General features: G+C 38.4%; 1 protein-coding gene across 1 annotated transcript in view; it reads left to right on the top strand.

Annotated features, from left to right (window-relative positions):
- Positions 1–26,129, top strand: part of LOC139670969 (uncharacterized) — a 58,077-nt gene that overhangs the window by 7,183 nt on the left and 24,765 nt on the right. The window contains exons 4-5 of the mRNA XM_071553125.1: positions 259–417; positions 2,911–3,015. The gene's annotated coding sequence lies outside the window, so the exon portion shown is untranslated. The remainder of the gene's footprint in view (positions 1–258; positions 418–2,910; positions 3,016–26,129) is intronic.

Genomic DNA, 26,129 nt, shown 5'->3' with positions numbered 1-26,129 from the left:
TGTGAGTCATCAGGGAGCCAAATTTAAGGAATTTAAGTAAAGGGCTGGAACTTTTGTATTAAATATACTGCCTTGGGTCTCTTCACCTTACCAAGTTAACAGGACAGCAAAGTGCTTGTGAGTGTTTTGAAATGATGCAGTGAATCTCAGGTCTGTAATAACAGACACTGGGCATTTGAGAACCTGCAAGTGTGGAAACACTAGGACAAATTCATGGTGTGAAAAGAAAGATTATGATCAGACTGTATTTATGTTCAGACAGATACATACAATTGTGAAGAATCATTAAATAACTGTTAGCCACACCTGCACAGAGCCTCTGGCAATGCTGGCTTATACAGAATCTCAAGAACTGCCATGTGCCTGACATCATACCTTTGCAAGGAAAGAAAAGTCCTGGGTGTTAGCCCAAGACTGGTAAGTAAAACACAAACTTGTGCCAGTTTAATGTCTGTAAGTGTTTTTCTGGTGTGTCACACCCAGTACCTTCTGCCCTGTAAACCTGTCACTAGTTGTGATTTGTTTGCTTATGACCATGTCTTACTAAACATCTCCAAATTTGCTTTAATACAATGGCTACTTAGCTCTAACTCAGTCAGAACTGTGAGGAGGGAGTAAGTGCCCATGTATATAGGGAATGTAACACAAGCATTATCTTGACTTCTCTAGGATTGTAATTGCTGCTCTTACACACAGATGCATGTTTGGGTTTCTTTTTACACGGATCATTTTCCCTTTTAAAAACATTGGGAGGTTTTGACACCTTTTCTGGTCGAAATGACATTTTAGAATGTTTTTATTTTTACTGTAAAAAATAATTAAATGGAAGCCTTACAGGGATGGGAAGCAAGCACGGCAAAGGTAGCAGAGGAAAAGGAAGAGGGAACTGGAGCAAAGCTGAGATGGAGAGATGGAAATATGGAGAAAGTTGAAGTAAATAGCTCCAACTGAGAACACATTACAGAGCAGTTCCTTTTAGACTGTAGAATATTTTCAGAATGCCCAACAATATCTAATTTGACTGCTTCTGCTGGTGAAATCTTTTGGACTGCTCACCTCTATAGCTTTCCTCAGGCTAGGGAGTTCTCTGGCTTTTCATTTCCCATGGTGCTTTTGGAAGCAATTATCTTTCATCTGCGTTTTCTCTCTTGGAGTATATTTTTCCTGTTGTTCATGGCTAGGGGTGGTTGAGAAGTGAGGGTTTTTGTGGTGGTTTTTTGTTTTGTTTTGTTTTAAATTGAATAAAATTTATCAAGAAATGCAAAAATGAAAGTTGTACATCAGTGTGGAATTCCTGAAAGGGGCTGGATGCATTAGTTTGATATCTCTTTCTACTTGCATTTTCTGTACAAAATATTTCCTCCTTTTATTTTTTTTCCCTAACTAAAATCTCTAGTAACTGTGAAGAACATAGGAGAGTATGAAACAGAAACAGAGCAGGATAGATGCAAAGATTTGCAGACTTCAGTATTCATATCTGAGAAGTGTAAGCTCTGGCACTTGACATTGATGGATCAGGCAATGGAGATATTTACTCATCGTTTACGAGAGTCCTTATTCATAACTTGATTTATTTCTGCCATAAGGGTTTGGAAGACAGTCCATTTTTACTTTCTCTAGCTCTCATGGAATCAATGCCAAGATACTTAGCAAAGCATTAATGCATTGTTTAAGAGTTATCAAAGTAGTTTTGAAAAAAATGTCTTGTCGCAGTTCTATTTTTAAAACTAGTAATCTCTCCATAAGTAAATCATGGTGATTTGGACAGTTTATTTAGAATGCAGGATATGACACCTTGTACCCTGTTACCCCTATTTTGGCCTTTAAATGTATTATCATTAAAAGTTGGCCCCTTGAGGAAGATGGGTGTAGTCAGGTGGGGAATTTGCTCCAGTGGGCCTCCATTCAAACCTTCAAAACTTTGGCCAGACTCATGACTATTCCCAGTTGAGACTTTAATTAAATGGTGTTGGATATGAGCATTAAATGTGGAAACCGTATTCTATTATACTAGCTCGTGTTGCTGAAAGAAATAGAGTCATGCTTCTTGATTGAAGAGACAGAGTTAAGTGAATAATTCGCAACAAATAATTAATCTAAATGTTTCTAAATGATTCTTGCAGAATCTGATTATGGTTGAGAAAGATCCCTATTTATTAATGCCATGGAACTCCCTTTCACAAGGGGAAAGTTTATTTATATAAGATGAATGAGTTAAGGTATAGACTTGCAAGCTCTTCCTGAGTCATCAGACCCAGAAAACATGTCTTTTATATTAAGGTTAATACAATCTTTCAAACAAAAACATTTATGAGTGTACTTTAACTGATGTGTATATGATGACTGACATTCCAAAACCTCTTCTGCACACACCTACGCTGGCATACTTTTATGCATAGGAGTAATCCTAATTAATTTGAGAAAATTACTCTTGTGCATGAATGTATTCATTAGTATTTGAAGCATCATGGTATGGCAAGTCTTCTAGATACAATCTTGACCTTACACTTAAAGATGCCCACAACGTCCCATCCGGTCTTTATGGCTACCTTAGCACTAGTAAAAATAGGCCAGCACCCAGTCCCTGCCCCTGAGGGCTTGTGTCCACATGGCTAAATTCCCTTCCTTACAAAGAAGTGGCCTCACCTGTACTGTCTAGAGGCAACTGTCCTTTGTCCATGTTACCTCCTAAATATAGGCATCTGTGTTGCATGACACAGTACTGGGTTACAGGGGAAAGCCCATGTCAGGAAGTTTGCTGCTCATTAAATAGTGTGTCACACTGGCCAGCATCCATGTCCTGGCTCTTTTATGCTTGCATGTGCGAAATATAACTTAAATGAATATTTGTGTTCATTTCACATCTTGAAGCTTTGATAAGTTATTATTGTTCTCACCTGTTCTTTACAGGACTTTCATTGTCTGGGTTTCTGTCCTGGTAATGCAGAAGAGTTTTGCCCGAGAACATTGCAGGAAATCTGTCTTTCTCAGTGTTATGAGTCTTCACTTTCAGTGGTAAGCTTTGATGCAGCCTAAAGAATATTTTTTTTTATATAAATACACCATTTCAATTTGTCACAAGGAAACTATTAGCTAGGGCACTGAAAGATTAGAAAGTTATAGCAGCAAGGAGAGTGGTTGTACTTTGCATAGTGGAGAAGGCTGAGAATTTCAAAGGCAAGGAGAAAACAAAACATATGGACCAAAGACATAATAGTGAGTTTGCACTGAAAATATTTACCTTTAACAATTTCTAAATATGTAGGTTCCACTTTGCAGATAGTGAGGTCTCAGGCTGCTGCTTGAAATTTTAAATGTCTGCATATGTTGTTACACCAACATAATCTCACCCCACAACAGGTGCCTGTAGTACATGAAGTGATTTTCACCTTGCAGTGCCTGTTTCTGTTAGATGAAAGGTGGCCTAAGGCTTCCCAGGTGATGACCTGGGAGGTATAACAGAGCTCTAAAAACAAGGTGGATTCAATTCTGTCTCTCTTCTCCTAAGAAGCACCTAAAATGCAATTGCCCCAATTTTTAATGTTTGAGGCACTTGGCTTATTTTTGAAGAGATTATTTATTAAGAGAGTATTTATGTAAGATAATTGATCATGTAAAGAAAAGCTACTTTCCTCATTAATCAAACTTCATCCTGAAGTTAAGATAGGATTTAATATAGTGAGCTGAACCAAAACATTGTGTAAGGTGAGAGGGATTGCCTCTCAAAATTTAGTTCCTGCTCAGAAGTCTCACACTGTGTTCCACCTTGAGCAATGCAGTTACTCTTGTCCTTTACCTGTCTACCACTTATCCTTCTGATATGCCTCGCGCAGAAGGGCATTTCACATTGAGCTGTTTTGTAACATCTTTCTGTGAAATGCTAGAACATTAGTGCTTGCTCCAGGAAAAGGTGAGTTAATATGTGGGTTTTGTGTCCGGATAGTTGCCTTACTTAATCAATACTGGAAAAGGATGTCTTTATTGACACTGCATGCTTTCCAAAAGTGTTCTTTCCACCCTTAGTGATATGTTGCTTAATAGAGCCAGCTTAAGCTTGCCACACTGAGTTTTGTGTTGTTTGCATTGCATTGGTTGGTTACCTTTTTCTGTTAACTTTCCATGTACAATTTAATTAAGCTGTGAATAATAGGATGTGTTATCAGATGGTATGGCATTATTAACTTCACTGAAGTGTTTTGTGATGAACCAGCTACAGATCTGGACAATAATTTATACATTCTTCATATTTAACTGTCTGTGCATTTTGGATGAAGAATTACCAGCATAAGTGATTGCAACCCTGCTGCCGAAAGAGGTGTGTCTGTTTATGCCAGTGAAGAGCTTGACTGTTGTTATAAATATAATGGCATGGTAATTACTGGTTATAGATACAGTAAAGATCAAACTTCTTTTTCTTTTTCTTTTTTTTTTTTTCATTTAGAATGCTTTTTATTCTCCTGGAAGCATGCTTCTTATCTTTTCATGTAAAGAATGATAACCAAGAGTATGATATTTCAGAGTTAGAAAACTGAGTGAAAAAAAGTAATTATTTCTGCAAATATTTTCCATGTATTAATTGCCCATGAGCTGTGAACAGTATTCTCAGGTGTTCTATTACACACTTTAGTCATACTTATTTTTAGACAAAAACCCAACAACTAAAAGAACCCTTTTTTAATGCTTGTAATGCTCATACTTGCTATTTGTAAAAGCAAATGGTTTCTTTTCTGTGGTTAGGTAACTAACTTATGGAATAAATGAATCTAATGCATGCATGAATAATAGGGAAAATTGTAAATATGCCAATATCTAGTTTTAAATTTGCTTTTCTTATGTATCTGAAAATGTAAATAAATCTAGTCTGATTTCTTAGCCAAGCAAATAAAATATACATATTGATAGAAATCAAACTGTTCACAAATGTTTTCAGATGGAAATTGGCTTTCAGCAGCAAATGGTAATTCAAAGTTTTCCTACTCTATTCAGTTCACACTTCTCACTGAAAGGTGTATGCACTATAACACAACATGTTGTGACTTCTCTGCAAAATGTTGCAATTCGTGTTGGTCAAAGTATGTAGTATTTCAGAGCTATGCATAATTTGTGATTGCAACAATCTCAAATAGGATTCAAGCAATGGGAGCATAAAATGTGTTCAGTGTTACCGTCTCATTCATAATTTTGACTCAGCAGTTCCAGCTGATTATTAACAGTTTCTCTAATGAGCCTGGGTCGACTGAGGGAGTTCACTTTAACATGCTAAAGTGTTTTCATTAACCTTGGCCTATGCAAAAGTGGCTTTCTAAATTGGATTCACTGCACATAGCTTGGTGCCTGTGCTATTTTGTATTGCATCAGGCAACAAAATAAGCAAGAAACAAAGTGGTAAAAAATATTATTTCAACTAGAAGTGAGGCAGAATTCATTAAAAGGAGAATATGGACTATGCTCATTATAGGACTTGCCAATGCTCACAAGTTCTTCCAGCTAAATTTGATGTATGCAAATGGTTATTTACAAGCAGTTATTATCAACAATACTAATAACTTCACTAGTACTAATAATAGTGATCTGGACTAATTAACTGTTTTAAATTGAATTTTGTAACATTTGCAATTTTTCTCAGTTTTATGGGAACTAAATAAAATCAGCCCCATTGTTTAACGTAAAAGTCCATCTCATACAATATGATTCTGGGTTTGGAGACAAGATTTGAAGCAGAATAAAGTGGGGTTAAGAAAGTTTCTGCTTGTTCCAAGAAAATAGAGGAATAGATTCAATGTAAATACATTAAGAATGTTTTCTCTGTATAAAACCAATTCATTCTAGTCAAGTGCAAAAGTCTCACTTGAGAGTTTTGTACTGGAACCACTGGGTTTGGATGGTTAAAAATAGTGTGGGGCAATGCTGTTCTTGTGTTGGTTCTTTTCTGTTTTTTTCTGATTAGAAAATTGTTTTATGATCTATAGGAAGGGGTTTTTTCATTCTTTCCTGGCTGTAAGGAAAAAAAAATAGAAAAGAGAAGAAAAGAAAAATCTTGACCTCATTATAAACAGAAAGTAGAAGGCAAGTTCATGGGAGCACAGAAAAGGGGATCTCCTGGCTTTTACGATGACCTGTTCGAAATGGTTTAAGGATGGCAGTATTGTGTGTTAGTTTGCAGATTCCGTGGGACCTTGTTCTGTCTATTTGGGCAATGAGGTATGAGCCCTATGTAAGGCATAAAAATAAGTGTGAAGGATAGCAATGCAGACAATATTGCTTCTTATAAATAATAATTAATGCTAATTAATGTTGACTCTGTATGTAGTGGCTTGGATGAAACTCTGGCAGGAATTGGCAGACAAGCTGATATGAAATCTCCACCCACAAAGATCTGCTGAAAGAGCAGTATCTGGTATCAGGGGATCTGCCCTTGTAAGTGCAAAGAATACAAAGTTTTTCTAATTGTTTTTCCTTTCTACAGAGAAAACAGGTTTATAGCTATAGAATCGGTCTGCATGCATGTCTCCAGAAGCTACAGATAGGGTACAAATGCAAGATAGTGTTTCACATTCACCAAAAATGGCACATGTAATACCACATTCTCCAAAAATACTGTCCCCTTCCCATGTGAAGATATAGATATCGATGTTCAGGACTGGCAATGCACTTGCCTGACTCAGGTGGGAGGCTGCTGAGCCCTGCTGTGGTGTGGCTGTACCACAGGGTGCAGGAAGGCATGCTACACAGACTGGTGCTGACGCCTCCTCACTAGGCTTTGGTAAATCTATATCTGCATGCGTGACCGCTGCATATATGCATACAATTTTTCCTCTGCCACTTCCCTCCCACTCTGAACTGCCTTCCTTTCCACACTGCCCTTGAGCCAAGAGGTCACTTCTTTTTGCCAGTCATGCTTTCCTTTCTGTATTTTTTCCTCTAGTTTTTACTTCCCTTCTTTCCAGCCATTTGTCTGATTTAATGTTTTTCTGGGAAGGAAAGGATAAGACTTAGGAAAATAGGATGCTGATTTTTGCGTTAAGGCAAAATATGTAGGGGGGACATTCTTTCTCATGAGGGTGGAGATTTTTATTGTAAGAGAGGTAATTCACCTCAACAGAGCTAATCTACCTGAGATAGAGGAGTCAGGAGTCTATGTGCTGTTGGTGTCATGGGGGATCTGGAGCTAAATGACCAGTTGCCGTCACAAAATAATCCATCTTCCCAGGGGGAGAGAAAGGGGTTGTGTGTGGCCTTGAAAGGAAGAGGAGGGGAGGAAGGGCTTGGTTGTTTCTGTCTTGATGGGGAGAGTTGCAAGGTCCCTGGTCACTGTGTGACCTGCAAACGTCATTGCTGAGAGCTGTAGATCAGGCTTCTAGAGCAGCTCTGTGAGTCCATCAGCTGCCTCACGGGGCGTATATGCTAGAGAAGAACTGGGCCTATGGAGCTATATTAACTGGCATTTCAAAGGTGAGATATTCTGTTTTCTTGTTTGTTTATTTGCTTCCCACTGGGGGATCAGTTACATGTTGAGATGCCTTGACTTGATACACAGCTCCTTAGCAAATATGTTGATTCAACGTTTAGAGGATCATGTTTCTTTGTGGTGCAGAGTTATTCATTACAATATTTGTGGTAGGCTGATGACACTTGTGATGATCAAAAAGAATAAGCTGTGTATTTTTTTAAGAATGTGTTAAACCAGTTCTGTCAAAATAGAGATAATAAATACTAGCAATTGTTCAGTCAGTTGAAAAGGAATGATTCCCCACAATTTTTGAAAACTTTGTGGGTAATGATTTGGCTAAATGTGTATGAAGAACCTATACTTTCCTCTACATTTCTGAAGCTGAGTGTGGAGTACTATACTTGTTTTGTAAAAAGTCTGAAAAACTAGAATTTTTCCCTGATCATGAGAAAGAATGTCCACAGAAAGTAGGCTAATTTTAAATATTCAGATTTCATCTGCTAAACTGCTTTAGCAGGAGTGAAAGGCTAGGATAACAAAGATAGACTACAACTTCCTTCTTAAACTGAGGAAGCTAGTAAGAAGGTGGGTAGGGACCAGAGAGATGGCACAGGTTCTGCCAGTTTGGTGGAAGGTTATTAGTGGAAATCCTAACAGACCAGCCCGTGACTGATCTTACTTAACATTTTCCTTAATGCCTTGGGTGTAGAAGGATGGAACTGACTGATGAAATTCTCTGCTGACACAAGACAAGAAGGCATTGTCAAAGTAGAGATAATGTCCTATTCTTCCCATACTGGGAGTGTGAGGGCAGAAACAATGAAAACAGGTTAATAGCTGAGGGCTTCTGCCTTTAGTGGAAATTGTTGGTCCCTAGAAGACAAGCAGCATGAGGTGGGAAAGAAAGTGGGAGAGAAAGATTAGGATATGATAACTCACTACAGAATAACTGTGAGCTTCTGGTGTGATACGGGAAAAGTCAAATGGAAACAAAGTGGTCATTAATGGATTAGGTTTGCACTTAGGAGGTTCTTAAAAATGAGATTCTGTAATAATCTTCCAGCTGGAGTAGGAAGAGCAGCAAACCTAACTGGAACTTCATGAACTGATGAGCAGGGCACCTGATTCAGCTGTTAACAGTATCAAGGGATAGTCTAATGACACAAGGCTAATCCAGACCTTACTGCCAATCAAATAAGCTTGTGTACTTTATTTAGCTACACAGTGCATACAGAAAGGGAAATTATTGTAGATGTTACTGATTAAAATTCTGCAATTCAATAAATACTATTGAATGATGATGTACCATTTTATTCATTTTAACTTTCATTAATTTCTCCATGTATTTTAGACTTTATGGAACTTATTATTTATAATTAGTCTTGTGTCAACAAGCAGTGAAGATCAGGCTGTCTGCCTCTACTGACAGTTGGCTTAATTTAGTAATAGTACTTAGCAGTTCTGTGGTGCTTTAAAATTTCAAATATTAGCTAATTAGTCATCACACCAATTGCTTTTAATATTATCAGGCTTCTATAAAGATGGGTAAATAGCTGTTGTTACCCATATTTCAGAGATGAGGAAATTGAGACACAGATGGGGTAGTTATGTCCCTGTGCATATTTATATATAGGTATTTCAAAGGTACATATCGTTTCAAAGTCCAACAAGTCTATCAACTTGTTAGACCTGATTTGGCATCCACTGGAGCCAAGGGCAATGATTCTAGCAACTTCAAAGGTTCCTCATGCTGCCTAATTGAACTACTCTGCAAAATCCAGCCTCCTAATATTACCTAGACAGTGTGGTACACTTTGAGATTGTTTGATGAAAAGTACATCTGCCCTGGCAGTCAGCACCCTCAGTGTAGCTGTAGGGGACAAACAAACACCAAAAATGGTGAGGTTTACTCAGCACCCAGTGAGTGAGTCCCAGAGATGACTGTTGGATTCTTGAGGGCTCTGTTTTCTAGGAAAATAATTTAAGAGTTTGAAAATATTGATTATACAATGATGAGATTTTTTCAAATGTTCCTAAGAAAGCACCACCGGTTGATTTTTGGAAGAAGCAGCCACTTATTTTGACATTCCAAACATAATTTCTCAGTCTATTCAGTCATCCAGATGACTTTAAAAACTTATCCCTACGCTTCAGTTCTATGTGGGAGTTAAAACTTAGATAGACATGTGGGTTGAGCTTTTCCTGAAAGATCCAAAACTCAGCAACATGTTTTTTATATTCCTTTTTAAAACCTGAAGTTCTGTGGAGAAGAAAAAAGGATGGGAAAAAAAATCTTAACCCCAAGTGTAATGTTGAAGAATCATAGAAATCATTTATGAAGTGACTGACAGCTTTGCAGTATCACCTAAATGTGACATACCTAGTCAAAGTTCAACCAGTTATGTGTAGTCATATAGTTTAGCTGTGTTCTTTGAAAGATGGAAATAACCCTTCACAGATTCAGGAACATGTTGTCATGTGTATTAATTCAGAATTTTCATTCCTTGAGCATGTATTATGCTTTATGTAAGAACTATTTGTTTCTGTGAATGGTTCTGCCTTTAAACTTGTTAGTGTTTGTGACAGATAGCATAAAGCAAGAGTAAAAGCATATGGAAAACAGGCTTTTATAAAAATATATTAATTTATTTTAATGTTAACGTTTACTTAAGCCTGCTAGTCAATAGTGTAGTATAGCCTAAGCTTTGAAATATGAGCTTAGGGTGGGAAAGCAGCACAGACAGCATTTTCTTCGCTTTTTTGCCCCATGCTGCTAAATACATGCTGCTTTTTCCTGCTTTCCCAGCCAGAAATGTCTTAGTATATGAAAAATATTCCAGGAGCGAGAATATATAGAACAGTGCTCTCTCTGGGTACAAGCCCTGTGCTGTGCTCTTAAATAAAGCTTTTCAGATTTGTTACTTGTTACTCAACAGCAATCAGGAAATGACAGGCATTGTAAGGAAGATCCCTCCTTAGGCTTATTTCTGTAAGAAAAACTTATGAGATATGTGTTCCTCAACATGCTTCAAGTTGTCAAATATTATTGGGGCATTGCAGTCAAACCAGTGTGTCTACAGCAGATCAAAGAGGTGATATGAGCCAGAGAGATGAAGGTTGCTGAACTGAACTCCTACTTGCTGCTGGCATGTTAGCCACACAGGTTGTCAGGTTTTGCACTTGGCAGTGTGCGATCAATACTAATGCAGCAACATGGTAGCTGTTATGTTCAGTTTCTGTTATCAGGAACCTTCTGCATATGAGGGTTTGTTTCTTCCTGACCTTGGGAATCTTGTTAAGTATAATTGTATCATAAGGCTAGAAGGGATCTTAGAGATCGTCTAGTTCCAAGCCACCTGCCATGGGGAGGGATACCTTCCACTGGACCAAGTTGCTCAAAGCCCCATCACACCTGTCCTTGAATACTTCCAGGAATGGTGCACCCACACTTTCTCTGGGCAACCTGTTCCAGTACTTCATCACACTTGCAGTAAAGCCTTATTCCCTAATATCTAGTCTAAACCTACTCTCAGTTTGAAGCCATTCCTCTCACTCTATCACTAAATGCTCTTGTAAAGTCCCTCTCCACCTGTCTTATAGGCTCCTTTCAGGTACTAGAAGGCTGCAATTAGGTCAGCCCTAATTCTTCTCTTCTCCTGACTGAACAATCCCAGTTCTCTTAGGCTGTCCTCGTAGGAGAGGTGCTCCTTCTCTTTTGGCCCTCCTCTGGACTCACTCCTGCAGTTTGATGTCATTCCTGTGCTGGGGACCCCAGAGCTGGCTGCAGTACCAGGTTGGTACTGCTAGATGTGGACCCCCAGATAGGATCTCACCAGAGTGGAGTGGAGGGGGATCACCTTCATTGACCTACTGGCCACACTGCTTTTGATGCAGCCCAGGATACATTTGGCTTTCTGGGCTGTGAGTGCACATTGTTGGCCTCATTTCCAACCTCTCATCCACCAGCACCCTCAAGTCTTTCTTATCAGGCCTCCTCTCAATCAGTTCATCCCCCAGCGTGTATTGACATCTGGAGTTGTCCTGACCCAGCTGCAGCACCTTGCACTTGATGTTGTTGAACCTCATGGGGTTCCCATGGGCCTACTTCTTGAGCTTGTCCAGGTCCCTCTTGATGGCATCCCATTCTTTAGGTGAGTGAACTGCACCGCTCAGCTTGGTGTTATCTGCAAACTTGCTGTGAGTGACTCAGTCCCTCTATGTCATTAATGAAGATATTAAACAGTACTGGTCCCAGTACGGACCCCTGAGGAGCACCACTTGTCACTGATGTCCATTGGGACTCTGAGCTACCCTCTGGATGTGACCATCCAATATCCACCTAACAGTCCATCTCTTTAATTTAGAGATAAATTTTGATCAGCTGCATCTCCCAAAAAAGAAATCTGAGTTGGATCCAGGATCTGCAGGGCCACTGGCACCAGCCTCCAGCATGGGAGCAGAGGAAGGCCTGGATCTCTTCACCAGCATAGCTGCTTCTTCTCCAGCACAGCTGATTTCCCTGTTTCCCTTTATATCTGGCTATGATGTTCTTGTTTCTTGCCTCGTGTTCTAGAGGGGATCATTCAGTGGAAATTCAGAATGACAGACATTTTACTTAGTTTCTGATAGAAGAGTGGCAGTTTTGGTCTGGCCAAGCTGGTAGTTTCATAGGTTGCTTTACCACTTCTTGCTCTAAGCCCTGGAGAGGAGGTCCCTCTTCATCCTTTTGAGTCCACTCAATACCAAAATTCTTCCACATATCTTTACATTCTTTCCTGATAACTTGTATATATTTAAGCATTTTTTTTTCTGAATGGTTCAGGTATAAATTAGATTAAAGTTTCATTTCCTCTCTCCTGCATTCTGCTTTTTTAAAGCCACATGGAATTTGTTTTTCCTCATGTGTTTTCTCCATTAGCAATATTGTTGCTTTTTGACTAAAGGATATTTACCAGGACAATCTCGCTCCTGCCACCAAGATACAATATATGTTTCAGACACTACAACCTTCTTCCACAATTCTTCTCTTCCCTTGTCTTCCTGCTCCTGTGATAAAAGGTTTGTCCTGACAGAACACTAGAAAGCAGTTGTAGTGGAGAGGCTATTTTTAATTTGACAGTGTGGTGGAGTACAGATGACATAAGACCAAAACATGGCTTCAGAACATGGCTAGGGCACAAGAATTTGTTTCCTAAAGCTGACTTCTCGTTTCTCCCACTCCTTGAACTGAGCACATAGTTTAACTCTGTGCCCCATATATCCAACATGCTACCTGAGGATAATGGTAGGGATTCATGTCTCATAAGGCTTAGAATGAAATGGCAGAATAGATGGCTCCATTTCCAAATAAAAAGGAGGTCCCAATCATCTGGTCTTTCTAATGGCCAATTTTTTACCATTAAAACTATTAAAATAAGGTTTATTTTTACTATGAGACCAAAGTCACATCATGAATTGTAGGGAAATGAATGAAAAATCAGGTGGAGTTCTTGTTCCGGAATATTGTGACATTTGCAATTTTTTTTTAATTGGTTATTATTCCAAACTGTGCAAAAATTGTAAATGGATAATAATTTCTCTGTTTTCTTGGAATGAAGCTTGCTAAGGGCAGTCTCAGGCTGTCTTTTGTAGTCAAGCAAATTTCTTATTAAAAATCAATAGAACTTTATTGCAATTATTAGATTGGAGTCATCAGTTCTTTCTTTTCTGGTAGCCCTTCAATTCCTCTCTCCACAGTGCCTGAAGTCATGCCTAAATTTCATGAATCTACATATGCAGAGAGAGAAATGAGACTATTGTGCTAAAGATCACTGTCTCCATAGAATACCAAAGAAATCATACACACATACTCTGGTATGAATATATGGATAAAGAAAGAAAAGATGATGGCTTACTGTAAATTAGTGTAGCTTAATTGAAGTCAATCAAACTGCTAATTTGATTTTGTCAAACTGTAGTAATTTACACCAGCAGCTGAGATTTTGGCCCTTACTGCTTTAATTTCATACTAATCTGTTTATAACTTTCAAATATTTGGAGCCAGTTGATTGCTAAACTGTTTATTGGGTGTGGTTCCAGGATTACAACAGTAATTATTTTACTGAAGCCCTTTATTTTCAAAAATGCATGTTTCAGATTTACATAATAGGACTAGACAATGACTAAGGGGCAAATTATACCAAGATTATTGCATGCACTTACGCATGTGTTATGTTTTTATGACTCAGAATGGAGCTTGTTTGTGTTCCACCTTTGGACACAGGTCTTTTAGTTGGGGGGTGGGAGGGAAACAACACTGTAGAGCACAGAATTACAAAAGAAAGAGTCTCAGCCTGTGGAATTCTGTGCCAAGACACGATGCTAGACGATAAAATATTACTTAAGTGTGAAGGTGGGGGACTTGGTTATGAAATGCCAAACGGTTTTCCATAGCTCTGCTCCCTCAGTATGGTGTTTATTCCTTCCTGAAAACTGAGGCCTTCAGTGCTGATCCTGACACCTCTGCTACCTGATTTCAAGTGTTGGCACAGGAGCATTCAGAATGGTATTTTGGGTGATATTTACCTGGAATTACCTGCTCTGAGTGCCTTTCCCCATACCGAAGTGGGATAAATGTTGATAGTGGCATAGTGCTTTGAACAGGCTTTAAAATACTTTTCATCCTTTTCCTTTCATGTGCTTCACAGAATAGTTTGCATCCATTTGGTAGGCAGGAAAGCTGCCAGCAATCTTGTCTGAAGAACCATTGCAGCAAGAAGAGCTTCAGTTCAGCACAGTTCCCAGTGCCTGCAATGGGACTAATGGATCCCACTGCTCCCTTCTTCTGGGGTGATCAGGCTTAGTCCTTCCCTTCCCTGTGGAGCCTTGTCAGTCAGTGAGCCAGTTACCATTTACTAGGGTCTGAGGGATGCTGATGGTGGTGAGGACACCTTAGTGTAGGTTGGATACTTGAATGGACCTGCTCAGCCTGGTTGTTGGTAGGATCTGTAGTCTGAGGGTGAAAGGCTTTAGACTCTTATCTTTTGAGCTGTGTAGCTTCTCTCCTGGCTTCTTGGTGTTTACAATAATTACCTTAATGAAACCATTGACTGTCATCTGCTTGCTGTTATCAAGGGTGCAAAGTGTTCCTTGGAGAGTTCAAGACTGCAAGATTTGCTTTCTTGCAGTCAGACAAGAAATTAATGAAAACATTGGTCTAATAATCACTATTCCTGACCTCTTTAATGCATCCTCAAAACTAAATGCATATAAATAATCATCTAGGTTTTGTAAACAGAGCTAAGTAGGAAGATACAACCCACTTTGGGTTCACCAACTTTGACAGCACTTCTTAAAAAAAGAAGTGTCTGTGAAACACCTTACTGTAACTCTTGTAAGTTTACAAAATGACCTCAATCTTCATAAATGCTTGTTAAAGGATTTTCTAAAAAGAGCAGCAACAGCTGGAGACTCATTTATCACTGTCTCTGCCTACTGGCAATCCCACCTACACACTGAAGAATGACTGTTAACATAATATTTATGCAATAAACCAGCTGAAATGTGTAAAAAAAAGTCTTCTTTAGGGATGGTAGAGATTAAAGAGGTATTTGAAGTCATTGGTTATTTTTTTTCTGCTTGATAAACAGGGAGGATTCTTTGGCTTCATGGCACAGTTCTCTTGAAAAGAAAAAACTTTTTGGTATTCATTCTGATACAGGAAGGCCACCTAAGACCAAGAAGAGTTTCCTGTTATGAAAAAGGTTCTGTTTTTCCCCCTCATCTTTATGCTTATAAATGATACTTTCATCTTCTATAACTCAACTATGGAGAGGGGCCACTGAAAATTTCTTGAAGCTCTTTGTTGCCTCTCAAGTCTCTTCAATAACATCCAAAGGCATCCACTGTGCAAATACCAGTATCATAAATCCTAGAGATCTTAAACTTCATAACTGAAAAATGCAATGAACATTCTGCCCAAGACCCAGGTGTCTAAAGTGTCCAGTAATAGAGGTGCAAGGCTTACAGAGGAATCAAAGCAACAGGCAGAACTTAAGCCCTAGAGGTGCATTTAGTAAGCATAGGCTCAGCCTGAAACCTACAGAGTTGGGTGAAATGATCTTGTATTAACTTCAGTCAGTCCAGCAACTTTAGTTATGAATGACAACTGGGTCTGTAAAGTAGTTCTGTCTTTCTGCTTGCAAGCATAAGGCTTCTCTGCCTTCTGTGCAGTGGACTTGTGCATTGAAATTCAGGAATGTTCATGGGAACCAAATTTTATCTTAAATCTCTGGGTCATCAACCCATGTAGTTCTTAAACAATGAATCTGTCAGTGGTAGTACAAAGTCTACAGTAGCTATGTTGGTCAGTATAAATGAAGGGAACTATCACTTCAGATCATGTTGGTCAGTCTAAACTATGTTGGTCAGTCTAAATAAAAACAACTTTCTCTTCAGATCTAGGAAGCTGGTCACCACAGGACTATCACTTTAAACCCATGTATAATAACTCTGTTAGGCCATATGTTCATGCCCAGTACAAATACATGGATTGTACAAGGGAGGAGCAATTTGTATGCAAATGGTCAGCAAAAAATAGCTCTGTCAGAGCACAGGGAACATAACCACCAAAGATGAGCTGAGGAACACAGTCCTCATGGCCTCATGAAAGTGTTAGTCACTGACTACACTGCAGCTGAGCAAGTATGTTGTAGTCAGCAAGAACACTTACTGATTGGCACGATCCTTCTGTATGTATCTTCTCCCTGCCCACCAGCTTTTTTAAAAATACACAAACACAAAAGCCAATAAAACTAAAACAAAGCACAAAAAAGCAAACAAAAGTAAGCAAAGAAACCTCCCAGAACACACAGAAGAGTGTTAGATCTCTGCATCAGGGTTTCAACCAGGGGTAGTTTGCCCTTTAGTTATGTCACTTTAGTAGGGTTCGTTAGTGAAGAATGTCATCAAGTCATGAGTTGGCATGAATAAGTGTCTGGGAAATACTTCATCAGAAAAAGGCTCTGCAGCTTGTAGTGGTTCACATGTGTGAACATGAGTTGGGAATGTTGTTTAAAAAGGAGAAATAAAAATAATTGCCAGCCTGGGACATACAAACAGGAATACAGCTGACAAGACACATGAAGTAATCTGACTTCACTCAATGCTGATAAGGCATCAGCTGGAGCACTGGAACTGATTTTGGGCTCTGCCTTCCAAATAGAATATGAGCTCATTGGAAAGAATCCAAAGGGAAAAGGGAATGACCAAAAATCTGTGAAACCTAATGGTAAGAAGAGATTGAATGAATTGAATGGCCCAAAGAATGAAGGTTTTCAAAGGGAAAGAGGCAAAGAGGGGACTAATCAGAATATAATTGTACCTAGTATAATCCTACACTGTTATTGTTCATATCAGGCTAACTGGCTCTAATTAAATGATCTTAAACAGTAGAGTAGATATTCAGGAATACTTTGTAGCAATAAGGATTGTGATTGCCTCAAGAAGTAGCAGAGTTGCTATAAGTGGAAGGAGATATTTTAGAAAAGGTGTGTAAGTATCTCTGGAGAAGTATGTAGGAGCAGATGCTTTTGCCTTGGCACACAAAAATGAAGAAGTTTCATAAATCATTTTTAGGGCTAGTTTTTCTATTATTTTATGGGAAAGTGAAATAACAGAGAAGAACAAGACTGCCACAGTCTTATGATGATTTGTGCAAATTTTAAGGTGCAATTCTAATGCAGTGCCATGTATATAGACAGCTTCATCATCATGTTACATGATGGCAATCCACATAGACCTATCTCCCTGATATACCCTGCTGTCTGTATGGGTTGGTAAAGGAGGAGTATCACACGGTGGGACCTGGCACAGCACAGAAGGTGTGGTTTGGGTTACTCTCAGAATGTTGTAGCTCAGCCAGTTTTGTCTATTGCATCTCCATGTGGTATAACTCAAGGGATTTACTTTTTCCTCATAAGAAAATAGATAAGGCTTCAAGTGAAACTGGTAGAGAAGAGATTGTGCATAAGATGCTACTTGCAAGTGCCACAGGGACTTGTGTTAAATACATAGAAGCCATCAATTTAATACTTAGTGTCATCAAATAAGGGAAAGACAGAACTTGAAACAAAGCAGCCTTCTTGGTAGTTGGCATTTAGCTAAGGCTGCTCTTTGGAAGCCTATCTTCACTTCTTTTTTCTTGCTAGAGTGGGATTAAGAAGAAGAAGAAGGTAATTAAAGTCAGGTTTTGATTAAAATAGAAAGAATTGAAAATTTTCAGAAAAAAAATAAAAAGTTTAAAAAACACCCCTAGGAAATTACTGGAGTTTTCATTTTCAGATAATAACAGCAAATTGACTGAACTTGGAAAATATGATGTCACAGTCCTCAGGAAAGATGAGAACAGGTACCTCAACGTGCCCTGTAATACGTTGGAGTTGAAGTTTCTGCACAAATGTTTCTCTCCTATGATAAACTACTGTATGTGAACAGCAAGTGAGACCATCACATATTACAAGAGAGGGAGCCTGACCAGCCAGTCTGATTGCTAAAAGAAAATGTATACAAGTACCAGGAAGTTTAACCATAAAGCTCAATGTCAAAAAGTCAAAATCTTCAGTGTTCAGACACAAATTGGAAGGGTTTTTTTAAAGATCTTATTTCCTGTAAGGAAAACATTTCTTTAGTTAGCTCTACTTGAGAAGAAAAAGTGTAAATGATGTAGGGCAAAAGGGTCCTCCTACATGTCTGACCAACTCTAGTTTTCTTGGGGAGACCGTAAAAATGGACACAGTGCTGTACAACAGTTGTCCACTGTTTTGTTTGTCTTGAAAAGCATACAGAGGTCAGAGTGAGCTGTTCAATTTTTTTCAGGTTTTTAACTTATTCTGTATCATGCACTGCTGACAGTGGAAAATGTCTACATGTCACCTTTAGATGTCTGCTTTGCTGTCCTGAAGTGGGTCATTTGCCTAGCCTCAGAGAAAACATCAGACAGATCACACCAATTGCATGGGTCCTGTGGTGGGTCAACCCTGGCCAGCAGCCCAGCTCTCACCCTTCCTCTTTCTCACTCCTCTCTCAGCTATAATAGGAAGAAAAAATGAAAGAATGTGAAAAGACTTGTACATTGAGATAATGACAGCTTAATAAGGAAAGCAGAAACCAAGTGTGCAGTACAAGGAGAAAGAGGAATTCATTCACTACTTCCTGTCCAGTATCTTCCTGGGAAGCAGATTCTCAGCACAAGTAACAACAGCTTGAGAAGGAAAACACCACAATAGTGAATGAGCCCCATTCCTCCTTTTCTCTGAGCTTTTATATGCTGACCACAATGTCATAAGTAGGGAATATCCCTTTGTTCAGTTGGTGTCAGCTGTCCTGCCTACATCCCTATCCCAACCTTTTACCCACCCCCAGTCTACTTGCTTTGTGGGGAAGAGAGAAAGCTTTGATGCTGCGCAAGCACAACCAAAGCACTGGTGCAGATGCAAAAGCATGGCACCACGAGAGGAGCTCTGAGGGAAGTTAACTCCATTCCAGCCAGAATCAGTACAGATCCTAAGAAGAGCCACTGGTTCTGTGGCTACATATCTCCTTGCAGCATTTGTGTCACTGTTTCACTTGTTTGATACCATTTAATTTTATCCATTTTTTTTGACAAGATGTGGGTGGAGAGGCCTTGAATGCGTGCTGAAAATCTACACATAGAGTTGTGTATAAAAATGTATTTGCAGGAAGTTCTAAATGTGATGAAATGACAGACAAAAGAAAACCTGCTGCAGAACTTGTCTTTTAAATAAACAATTGGGAAATGCCAGATATTGAAACACTTATTTTCTTCAGAGATTAGAATAACTTTTTAAAATACAGAAATTTGGAATTTTTTGTTTGTTTGTTTTAATAATGAAACAGTTTGCTTTTCAATTATCTTCATGCAAAAAGAGAAAGGAGCTTAGATTTAACTTCAGTTTCTCCAGCAACACTGCTAGCTTTTCAAATTGCTTGAGCTGTGAACATTACGAATTACAATGATACAAAGGGAAACAAAATCATTCCAGGAAAGATGATGTATAAATATTTCCACTTGTATGGCAGAGTGAAGGTGTACTCAGCATTACACACCAGCAATATCATGAGGTTATCCTTTAAAATTAAGTGGTTATGGTGCTAATTACAAGGATTTACTGTTTTGTTATTGTTTTGGCCTGTCTAAACCAACATCACTACTGGGCTGACATGAACCAGTTTATCATAATTTGCCAAAAATCAGCAGAAACAACCATATTTTCTTCAAAAGGCAGGTTTCGATAAAACACCTGAGCGTTTCAAATGCTTTTTTCTTTCATTTGTTCTCCTAACCTTTCTCTGAAGTTACAGCATGTATTTTAGCCCTTGTCTAGAGTTTTTGAAAATCAATTACAAAATAAGACATCTTTCAATAAATTCTGAGAGCTACATACAGAGGGGGAAAAAGGCTGGTGGATGCTTATAGAGCTAGTTTAGAACTTCAGAGCCTCAATGCAGAGCCTCTGCTCTGCCCCATGCTTCACCTGAGAGCTTTGTCAGTGAATTTAATTTTCCCATGCCTCCGTGCTCCATCTGTAGATGGGATAACAGTTTTGTTGCCTCACAAACATCATTACCTGAGTGTTTCAAGGGGTGATGACTAGAAAATCTCACTTGTCCCCCTGAAACTGCTACATTGCACGAAGATATCAAAACAGTGGAAATATCTGAAGACTGTACTCACCTGTGTGAAAAATGGGATCCTTCTTTTAGAGCAATTTCGCTTTGGTAATTGGCCCTTTCTTCATTGCGTGATTTACAATTTGCAGCAATAACAATGGGTATTCACAGGCCATTATTTCTGATGGAAGTATAAATGGGGATGTAGTTTTAATCTCATAATGAAATGATGACAGATATACATAAACATATAGTAACACATTAAAAATTCCCACAGAATTGTAAGTCAAGTGTCATCCAGAAGAGGCCAGGAGACTGAGCTACCATGTTATTACAGGCAGACCTGGTAATGACACAGACAATTAAGACTGACTAACTTTTTTCATTATATGATTTTTGTTGTGATTGCTGATAACACTGCCAAAGTTTAAGCCACTTGTACTCAGATTTTCTCTGCCAGCTAAGATAAATTTTTGTGGTAATTTTTGAGGAACACTTAGTAAAAAATGATTCAGGTATTCTGAGAATGAAGTAAGGAGGAAAATATACTGCTTTTGAGCAAAGGCTTGAATCTTAACTTGGGAAGCTGTCCTGAGCTGAGATACAGACATTTAACTGATCTTGTAAGAAGACCAGGTAGAAGAACAGGGATTAAGACAACATGCAGTTGAATGCTAAGGTTAGAGAGTCTGAAGTGAAAGAAAAGGAAAGAAAAGTTTGCAAAAATTAGACTCTGCCAAACTTGTCATAGTTCTCTGTTATCCTTTGGTAGCTGTGTAATGTGCCTGCAGAGGGATGGCTAGACCAGCCCTTACTGAGGACAGCAAACAGCTATCAGTTATCCATAAGTCCCTGTTAGAGTTGTAAAGGTTTGAGCTGCAGACTGCAGAAACTTGACAGATATGTGGGCTAAAAGTTTATAAATTCCTATTTATGTCTACAGAGTCACAGTCTCTACACAGAGAAGAATGTACCAAAAAAACCTTGAACAAAAAATGCCCCCCTGTATTAAAAGGATGGAGAATTACCAAGTTAAGTGCTGAGAAGTCAGGGCATGTTTGATTAAGGGTTATCAGTGCAATGCTACAGGAGCACCATGACATATGTGCCTTCCAAGTGGTTTCTAATCGCATGACTGCACACTGTTGTCTTCTAGTGAGTGTCACATTTAGAACAGAGACAAACCATGAGACAAGGTGTGTAGAGGTCCATGTAATTGAATGCTGCCCTGGAGTACTTCATATGTTAGTGAACATAAGCTTCAAACACAGAAAACCTTGCAAAAATATGGAAAAAAAATAATTAAAAAAAGTTTGAGTAGGGAGTGCAAAATTAGGAACACTTTCAGATACACCAGTATCTCAGCTCTAGTTCATATGATGGGGTTAGGACAGCTCTTCCTTTCTCAAAGGAAAGACGTTTTGTGGTTATAAATTTATCAACATTTAGTTGCCACTTTTTTTTTCCTATGGAAGCACTTAGATGCTCAAATGACAAATACGACAGAGAAGCCTATAAATCCATTCATGAATGCTGGATTTAGTGTTAAGAGGTTGGGCTGGCAGTTCTAGGGGCTGAATGAAACAGATGTCATGGGCAAAATCAGGTATTATGTCACTGCAGAATGTACACATGCAAGGAAGGCTTATATGAATTTGCACAAAGAAACAGTAAGCCTGATGCTCTCAATTCTATTCATTTTTGCAACCTCATCTTTCCTTTAATGCATTTTATCATTCATTGTAGGAGGGCTGTGTGAAGTTTTCAACTTAAGGCTGTAAAGTCAAACACCTAAAAAGTTCTCATGTTTAGGATTAATAGAATAACATTAATGTAGCCCTAAGTGTGGCTTTTCAGCCTGCAAGTGATCCAGCTATGACTGAACTGCGGTCTAAGTTGCATGTTTTGGGGGATAGAATTTTGGAGTGTCTCTACTGAGTCCACTTATTACATTCAGTGGCTTTGTGTTATATTATTCAACATATTAGACACATGTTTGGTTATAATGCACCCACTGGTGGATTCCCATCCATGTGTGTGAGATCAGAATAAAACCTCACAGAAAGCCTATGAAAGTTATTCAAAGGCCTACCTCTTTACTTGCTGCCTTTATTACAGAAGTTTGCTCCTATGGCTTGTACTATGCCTGGTAAAAAACAGTGCATGGCAGTCCTTCTCTCAAAGATTTTACAATAGAAGCAAAAGACAGAGGAAGATAGGTGGGGTGGACACAGATCAGATGAAAAGGGAGGAGAATAAGCAGAAAATAAGGCAATTTGGCTAATATGGTTGGTAGTCTGAAGGCAATTTAGTAGCATCACTACCAAAGCCTTATCAATGTTTTTACAGCTTTTGCAAGCAAGTGAAGAGCAGAGGACAGCTGTGGAGAAATAAAATGAAGTAGCCATTGCAAACATTAGAGAAACCCACTTAGAAAAATACAGCAACATGAGAAAGCCCTAAATTACTGGTTTGAAAACTTGCCAAATACAATTATGGGGTCCAACCTCCTGGGCTAACGTCAGGTGGAGTCCCTCTGCATGAGGGTAGTGAGAACTCTGTGGTGAAGCTTTCACAACCTTCTAGTAGCTTGCTCCATGAAAAAGAAAGGGTCTCTAAGAGAAATAGCTTCTTTTCTATTTCCTTTTGAAGTTCTTTGACCTGGCTACAGGAGGCTAAATCCTTCTGCTGGTATGAAGCATGTAGTAGTGGCACTGTTTTTCAGGAGCAGTGATATGACAGACCTTGAGCACTATTGGTTTTGAAACAGAGCAACACTGAATTGTGTTCCAAGAGAAATGGAGAATTGTTTGCAAAAGAGGTGGCAAGCAGAAAAAAAAAAGAAAATATATGAAAAAGGAACAAACATAGAAAGATAATAAAGGGGAAAACAGAAAGATAGAAAGGAGTGTGTCAGATCTTCAAAGAGTACCATGCATTGTGGAAGTTTAGCTTCTGGAGCTAACAGAGGTAGATAATTTCTTTTTATTTACTTTGATGTCTTTGACATAGGAAAATGTTGATTTTTCTCTTCCCCTTTTAATTGAACCAATGTTGCAAAAAATACAGGATTAAGTTACAAAAATAAGGCCTGTTGTAGTCAAACAAGTTTTGCAGACAGAAATATTACTCAGAAGCTTGCAAAACCTGGAACTGTGAGAGATTCATATGTTCTAAGAGCTTTGCAGTATCTTTCTGAATACAGTTTCAACTCCTCTGGATGATTTTATTGTCATTATCCTGGAGAAGGAAAAGTCTCTTTATATGTTGTCTCAAGGTATGATGAACTTATTTTTTTGAACAATCACCTGCACTGTCTGCTCTGAAATAGTTGCAAGTATTAAAAATAGTTTTAATGAGCATTAACTTTAGCAGCCCTTAAGTGCATGGGTTGCTTGGAATCTTAGACCTTGTTTTGCAGCCCCAATTATTCCTTTATTGTTCTGTTTTGAGTAGCCTGATTGAATCAGACCTATGCCAATTATCAGGCACCCAGCACTTATCAATGTCAAGGGGATTTAGTTTCCAGTATACTTCTGAGATCAGCACCTTTTTCTGCACACAGGAGGACTGACAGGTATTTGTAAATATTTTAAATTGAGTTGACCCTGCTTCTGTTCCACAGAAATCAGTGGCCAGTCTCATGACTTTCATGCACTTAGATGCTCACATGAAAAAGTTTGTGTTTGATTTACTTCCATGTCCCATATGCTGTCTAGAGACAATGAAAAAGCGAGAGCTTATGCAAGTGAATTTTATGACACACCTGGCTATCACTGAACTGTATGTTGTTGTGCAAGCATTCATTTGTCCCTTTAGCACATTCTAGAAGCTTGACATACAACCTAACTTCTGGAGTCCTGCAAAAGTTACCTCTTAAAGTGGCTGTAGGAGGAGAGCTGAAGCAAATAGTTTTGTGCTCCTGTTTGAGACTGAAATAGAAGAGGGTAGAGGAGGGAGGGAGATTTAATTAAATTAGGCCTGATTTTTATGAAACTTTACATTTAATTTAATTAGTTGTAATGTGAGAGGCTGGGAAGTGAAAAAGAATAATTTCTTTTTTTAACTTCTTGTGCTTTAAAATGAGTACATGGAATTCTGTATGTACAAACTCTAGGATAATTTTAAACAGTGTATCAAACTGGATAAATATGTCATATTGCCATGACAGGTGTAACCAGAATATTATATTGAATTAGAATTAACTGGACTAGTCACATGTAAGAAGTAAATTCAAGAGCTGGGAGCAGAGCTAAATAGAAGGATGGATGGAGGCACCTCATGTGAAGATCCAAGAAAGAAGAGGCAGGGGAATTATAAATTTGTCCATTCACAGTAATGATCTCATGCTTGCCTTAATAATACATGTAATGTGCCTTTGTTTTTCTCTTCAGATATGTTATCACTAACAATAGACTGAAAATGGTCTCAGTCGACTAACAGGATTGGAAAAGTATTTTTGCTTAAGATTCTTTCTGCCAACACATCTTTGCATATGGCTTATTTGATGGGAACATGGGGAGTGAAGCATCCTGGATCTAATTCACCCCAACTATAAATCTGGTTGACATTAAGTGATTTACAGCATGGGTGTTCTTGATTCAGTATAGCTACTGGAAGGAAATTATTTGTTTATTTTAGTCTTATTTTTCTAAGGGCTACAGAAATGCAACAACCTGATCCCAACAGGGGGAGGGAAAGCACGATTCTCTACCCACATAAGTCAAATGCCTGGTTTGGTTTTAGTAGGTACTAACTTGGATTTAATTTCTTAGAAGAAGAAATTTCTTTGTAACCTAGATTGGTTCATTGGTTTGTTCAGAGAAAAGGTTTTTTTCAAAATGAAATGCTGTCTGCTTTCCTTCACTAACATACTCTGCTGTATCTCTAAACAGTTCTTTAATTTCAACCATCTGTTCTTCTGTCACTACATCAACAGACAAGGAGAGGAAATTACTTCAGATTTTCAGCTATATGTATTTTTTGATTAGTATGACTTTGTAAGCAGCTATTAAAAGAAATAAAGAATATAGAAATATTAGTATAAAGAAGCTAATACAATTTAACTAGGTCATCAAAAGAGATGAGTTTTCCCTTAGCCACAAAGCTACCTAAAAGTCCTTTTTCATTTTAGAAGTAAACAAAAGATGTGTAAGTTGCTTATGTTTGACTTTGTGAGACATTAATATCCTATATATGAAGAATGGGTCTAAAGACATTTATTTATATTCACTAAGATGCTAGGGACTTGCACACTAGAAACTTCAACTGGTGGTAGAATATTTCATATCTGCTGCTTAGCTTCTGAGAGATTATTTGATTATTATTATCACATTGTACATTCTCCTTTTATTATTTCCATGTACATGTAAAGTACATGTGTAGAATCTCATGCTGCCCAGAAGGGGAAAATAAATGGAATCAAATGAGTGTGTGAGCTCTATGAACAGTCAGGATGTGCAGTGATGTCTGTTTCTTCCTTTGACAGTGAGCTCTCCTAGCACTTTCTCAGTGCATAGATCAAGTAATCAAGACTTTTGTCTCACCCCTTGAGTCTCATCTGAAGTTACTAGCTTTTTATTTGTACCTAATTTTTGGAAATTTATTAATTCATCTAGTTAGTTTACGGGAGTAATACATTCATTGGCTATTTTCCTTTGAGTACAGCAGGAATGACTGTTTGCAAAATCAGTATTAGACAAAGTAAGACCTCTTTAGCTCAGTCAAACTTCTATCTGGAAATGCAGCAACCCTTCTTGGTGCTGCATGCCTGCTCTCCACATTGATTCTAATGGAGGTCACAGGTAGTTAGTTTGGGAGATCAATATTAGGAAGCAAATTGAGTCGTTTGAATTGATTTGTAAAAACTAAATTTTATTTGGGTTTATTTGAGAAAGTCAGCAGGGTTTCCTACCTGGCCCATAGATCAGTCTACTGTTTGTCATCTGTTTCTTTTGAGGAAAGTGCAAGTTAAAGAATTTCAACTGTGACTGCTGCTGCTGATCCCTAT

Source organism: Pithys albifrons, chromosome 4 (genome assembly GCF_047495875.1).
Source record: "Pithys albifrons albifrons isolate INPA30051 chromosome 4, PitAlb_v1, whole genome shotgun sequence".
Taxonomy (NCBI): Eukaryota; Metazoa; Chordata; class Aves; order Passeriformes; family Thamnophilidae; genus Pithys; species Pithys albifrons.
Note: the sequence above shows the minus strand (reverse complement) of the source record. Positions and strands in the feature narration are given on the sequence as shown.